A 6,039-nucleotide genomic window follows, 5' to 3' on the forward strand; every position below is an offset into this window, starting at 1 on the left:
TTTTTTTTTTTTTTAATGAACTTAAATATGTTGTTTATTCCACTCACAAGAACACTCTTGTAAGGATTATTCCCACATTAAAGGAGTGTTGGTACTATATTTGTTGGATGTGTATATGTATGTATGTTAAGTGCAGTTGATTCAAACCAACATTTTGTTCTAGTGCTTATCCTACAGGGCCACACCAGGCCCCTTGTTGGGTGTACTGTTATTGTTGATGTTAAGTGCTGTCGAGTCAGTGTCGACCCATAGAAACCCTGTATAGGGTTTCCGAGGAGTAGTTGGTAACTTCAACCTCTGACTGTGCAGTTCAAATCAACCTTGCAGTAGAGCACATTAACCTGCAGTGCCACACTGGGACTCCTTGTTGAGTGTAGTGTTTGATAAATGTTGATTATTTCAAGTCGTTTGAGTGTTGTTTAGGTTCTCTTTATCCTTACTGATTTTCTGTCTACTTATTCTATTGTTTACTGAAGGAGGATTGCTAAATCCCCAGCAATAATTGTGGATTGATATATTTCTCCTTTCAGTTTTATTGGTTTTGCTTTATATATATATATGTATATACACATACTTTTAAATATTTCTAGCCTTATTCTATATGGCTGGAACCAGCTTGATACCAAAAGTAATGAAAATTGTTATAAAAAAGTAGAGATCCACATCTCTCATGTACATAAATCAAAAGCAGTCTAAATAAAAGTTTGGAAAATGGGTTGCAACAATATATAAAACGAATATATCAGGGCCTTCAATGTAAGGAAGACAAGAGACCTCACAACTGTGCCTATAAATAACATTATGATAAGTGGAGAAAAGATTGAAGTTGCCAAAGACATCATTTAGCTTAGATCTACAATCAACACTCATGCAAACAACAGCCAAGAAATCAAATGGCATATTGCAGTAGGCAAATATGTGGCACAAGAATTCTTCAAAGTGTTCAAGAGTAAATATACCATAAAACATTCAAGAATAAATATATAAGTTTGAGGACTATGATGTGCCTGACCCAAGCCATGGTATTCTCAACAGCCTCTTATGTATGTGAAAATTGGACAATAAGTAAGGAAGACTGTTGAAAAACTGATGCATTTGAGTTGTGGTATTGGAAAAGAATTTTGATGGTACCATGACTGCCAGAAGCACCAACAGACATGTGTTGAAAGAAGTACAGCAGAATGCTTCTTAGAAGTCAGGATAGTGAGATAATGTCTCTCATGCTTCAAACTTGTTATCAGAGGGACCTTGAAAAAGACATCATGCTTGGTGAAGTGGAGGGTCAACTAAAATAAGGAAGACCTCAAATGAGATGGATTGGCACAGTGGCAGCAGCAGTTCACTCAAGCTTAATAGCAATTGTGAGGATGGCCCAGGAACAGGCAGTGTTTCGTTCTGTCATGCGTAGGGTTGCTATACATTGGAATTGATTCGACTGCACCTAAGAACAGCGTATCATCTCTTCCTGTTGTAGAATTCTGACCAACTAGTTATTCTTCTTAATGTGTTCCACATAAATCTTAGGCTTTCTTCGGAATTTTTCCTCCTTTTTTCTAATTGTTCTTCTAGCATGTTAGTACTGAGAGTTTTATCTTCAGGGACACTAATTTGGGCTGCCATTGATTAAATCTTTTCCTGTGTATTTTCCATTTATTGTCCATTTCTGAAATCTTAGTATTGGTCTGGATTTCTATTTGCAGGTTTTGTATTGTTTTAAATTTTTCACTTGTTTTGTCTGCTTTTTCTTGTAATGTTTTCCTGAATTCTAAAGATTTTTCTGTGTTCTCCTTACTTTGCTTGATCTTTTTCTCTCAATCCATTAAAGTTACATAAATATTCTTTTGAATTATTTCTCAGGTATTTCCACTATCTTTTATTCCTCAGAAACATTTTCTGACTCAGTATCTTGGTTACTTATTGGAGCCACTCTCTCTTGTTTCTTCTTGTGAAAAGAAATTGTCTGTTGTCATTGTATTTTTACTTAATTGACAATCGTATGTTGGCATATTTGTAGGCTTTCATGAACAGCCTCCTGGTGATGTGATTCAAGAATGGAGGCATGTGGTCAGGGCTCTGGACACCATTCGTGTCATTCAGTTTAGCGTGGGTTTGATGAGTATGGATTCCATCTTTTGTTGATCAGGTGGTGTAGGAGCTGGTATTCGCTCTTGCTCAGTGAGTGAAGGTAGTGGCACAGTTTCTGTCTCCTGTTGAGTGGTGCAAGAGGAGAAAACACACATACACACGTAAGAAAACAAAACAGACAAACAAACAACAGCTGCATTACAACATTAAAAAGCAAAACAATATGCTTATTGCAATAGACATAGAAAACATTTTTGAAAAAATCAAACATGCATTCCTGCTACAACCTCTCTGAAAACTAAGAATAGAAGGGAATTCCTATGACCTGAGAAGGGGCATCTATAAAAAACTTAACTGTTACATCATACTTACTTATAAAAGAATTTATGCTTTCTAACATACGTCAAAGTTGGTCATTCATACCACTTCTTTTAAATTTTATTAGAGCTTCCAGTCAGTGCAATAAGGGAAGAAAAAAAAAAAAAAAGATAATTGTTAAAAAGAGATATGGAAAATGAAGCACAGAAATTTACTCTTGATGGCAATTGTCAACTTTCTATGGAAAGGAAAGAGACCTCGGATAAGTAAAGGTGTATGAAACAAGAACAAAGTTGGCGGTCTCTCACTTCCTGATCTCAAAATCTACATAGTGCATGAAAAAACTATTATAAAAATTCAAGAAAATATTTTCATGATAGAAGAAACATTCTTTCATGGTTATCAGGTGTTGAAACTGCAAAGTTGGTTTGAACCACAAGGTCAGTTGTTCAAGCTCACTAGCTGCTCCTAGGAAACCCTATACAGGGTTGCTATGGGTTGGAACCAACTGGATGGCACTTAACAACAACAAAAACAACAACAATAGGTGTTGGAAGGAAAGGGATAGTAATTAACTGGCTACATAGTATTGCTAAGTGCTGTTGAGTCTGTTCTGACTCATAGTGATCTTGTATAGGGTTTCCAAGGAGTGGCTGATGGGTTTGAACTGTCCCCCGCGTGGTTAGCAGTCAAGTGCTGCTTGCCCTAGAACACTACACCAGGACTCCAGGTTAGACACGTGTTAAGTTGGAAGGCTGGCAAAAGAATGATGACAATAGGTGAAAACACAAGGAGGAATGTAAGACTTAAAGGGGATAGCAGTAAATACTGTTACATATACAACCCCGCAACAAGAATGTTGTTCAAGTAGATATATGGATAGAAACACAGACTGAAAGAGTATGGGAGTATATTTGCCGATATATAAGGGTTTGATAAAAGATACTTGGGTATTTACCCAAGTATATGAATATTTAGCTTTGCTGCAAACACACCTGTGAATTTGGTGGAGCATACAAGGAACAAAATATTTTAAAAATCTTAGACATTACCATACACCTTGAGTCAATGAACTGCTCTACCTGGGGACTCAAGGAACATAGTCTCAAGAAACAACATAGTCTATTGGCATAACATAGTCCACAAAGACAATGCTCTACATCCTACTTTGGTGTGTAGTGTCTGGGATCTTATGAGTAGCCATCTAAGGTGCAACTATTGGTCTTTCTATATACGGGAGAAAGAAGAGTGATGAAAATCAACAATACTTAGACTCAATTAATCTGATGGACTGATGGAACACGTGAACGTCAGTCTCCATGATTCTGAGACTAGAAAAGCTGGATGGTGCCTGACTACCACTACCAACTCCTCTGAAAGGGATCATATTGGAGGGTCTCAAATACAGTAGGCAACAACAGATCAGGATATTTCAACTCATAGTGACCCTATATAGGACTTCTGAGGAGCCGATGATTTGAACAGATGACTTTGTGATTCAAGCCAACCTTGCAGTTGCGTGTTTATCCTACAGCACCACACCAGGACTCAGTTAACAATAGGTGTTATTAATATCAAATGGGTTTTGAACTGAGTGAGAATCAGCATATCATTGATAAAATTTTTGGTATTTATATATGTATTTTTTCAGGTTATCCTGATCCAGAAAAATTTCCCTGGTCAGAATATTTGGAAGCTACTCAAACTAAGGCAGTTCTCACCAAAACTTTTTTAAATGGTAAGTTTTAGACACATTGCTGACTTAAAGAAACCCTATGTGGGGTTACCAGTTTGGCTGATAAGTTTGAACTGCTGGCCTTGCGGTTCAAATCGATCTTGCGGTCCAGGGTTTATCCTACAGTGCCACACCAGCTCTCCATTTTATGTACATTTAGATTCTTTAATTTTAAAAATGTCCATGTTAAGTTGTGCCTTTATTTTTAAAATTTTCTTATTAAATTAAAGCGGCATTTTCTTATCCAATATGTTGCCTTTTCCAAGTAGATGGCTCTTTTGCTGTTGTTCCTATGTACTAACATAGATGATAATTTCCATCCTTGAAAATCACAGTTGCCTCAAACCAGAACAACTTCTGAAAGCCCCCAGTAAACCCTGCTGACTGAATCGTGTGTTTCCATTCTTCCATATTAGCCTGACAAGTGGAAATTTAACCTTGCACAGTATCAAATTATCAGGAATTGTTTGAATGTCAACAAGGCCATAATAAAATGCATGCAGCCATTATGTATATTTGTTGTTGTTAAGTGCCATCGAGTCAATTCCAACTGGTGAGCTTGAACCACTGACCTTGCAGTTCAAACCACTTTGCAGTCTGATGCATTAGCCCACAGTGCCACATATAGGTTTAGCCAACTGAGGAAAATGTTTGATTTAGCGTTTTCTTGTTTCTTAATAATGTCAATTTTTAAAGTTCAAGTTTGTGCTTATATACTTATTCCAGGTTGAACTAAGTATAGATTTTTTTTTTTTAAAGCACTTTCTTAATGTGGTGGTGTAGTGATGTGCCACGGAGTCAGTTCTGACTCATAGCTATCCTGTACAGGGTTTCCGAGACTCAGTCTTTACGGGAGCAGAAAGCCTTCTCTTTCTTCCACAAAATAGCTGGTAGTTTCGAACTGCTGAACTTGCAGTTCGCAGTCTGATTGGTAACCACTACGCGACCAGAGTAGGTTGTTGTTGTTAAGTGCCACTGAGTCAGTTCTGACCCATAGCGACCCTATATAGGGTTTTCAAGGAGCGACTGGTGAGCTTGAACTGCCAACCTTGCAGTTCAAATGGCTTTGCAGTCTGGCGCATTAACCCACAGCGCCACTCCAGGACTCCTAGATAATGATAATTATGCTTTAAACTGGTGGTTTCCAAACTCTTATTCCCTTTCAGCTTCAAGCTTTCCAACTCACCTTTAATGAGAATGTTATATGTTGGCCTTCAAATTACTATTTCATTTACTGATGGTTTTCTAGGGATTAAAAAAAAAAGTTTGAGACAAATTCTATTTCACTGTTTTAAAAAATTGGTTACAATAGGATGGGCCAAAGTACTGAACTGCTGAAAAGGTTTAAAGAGTTACAAAATTCAATGAACAAAAATCCCAGCTACTTGTAGTCTCTCTCTCTCTCTTGCTTTCTTTCAGAATTTGATCTTATTTTTCACAAAAGGAGAATTGTACAACAATACAATTATGAAAAGATTTAGTTAAAAAGGTGACTTCTACATTCTGTCATTTATTTATCTTGGTCATTCACCAAAAGAATGCATTTGTTGTTGAGGGCAGTGACCGTGGGCAAAAAGAAAACTTCTCAGAGACCAGTTGACTTAGGATCAGCCTCTGATACTTAGTAGCAACACATACTGTAATAATGCATTTTACAAAGAACTAATGTCCAACTTCTTAAATCTGAAATCGATCAAACATGCAATCAAGATGTATTGCTCATTACTGGTGATTGGAATGCAAAAGTAGGGAACAAAGTGGAGGGACCAGTAGTTGGAAAATGATAGAAATGATGCTGGAGAATGAATGATAGATTTCTGCAAGACAAATGATTTGTTTATTTCAAATACCTTCTTTAGACAGCATAAGAGATGACTATACACATGGGCCTCGCCAGATGG

The 6,039-nt window shown here is 37.1% G+C and overlaps 1 pseudogene; it reads left to right on the top strand.

The window, feature by feature from the left end:
- Window positions 1-1,132: 1,132 nt before the first annotated feature.
- LOC102839594 overlaps window positions 1,133-6,039 on the top strand; it is a 223,903-nt pseudogene continuing 218,996 nt past the window's right edge.

This window comes from Chrysochloris asiatica, unplaced genomic scaffold, assembly GCF_000296735.1.
Source record: "Chrysochloris asiatica unplaced genomic scaffold, ChrAsi1.0 scaffold00122, whole genome shotgun sequence".
In the NCBI taxonomy this organism is placed as follows: Eukaryota; Metazoa; Chordata; class Mammalia; order Afrosoricida; family Chrysochloridae; genus Chrysochloris; species Chrysochloris asiatica.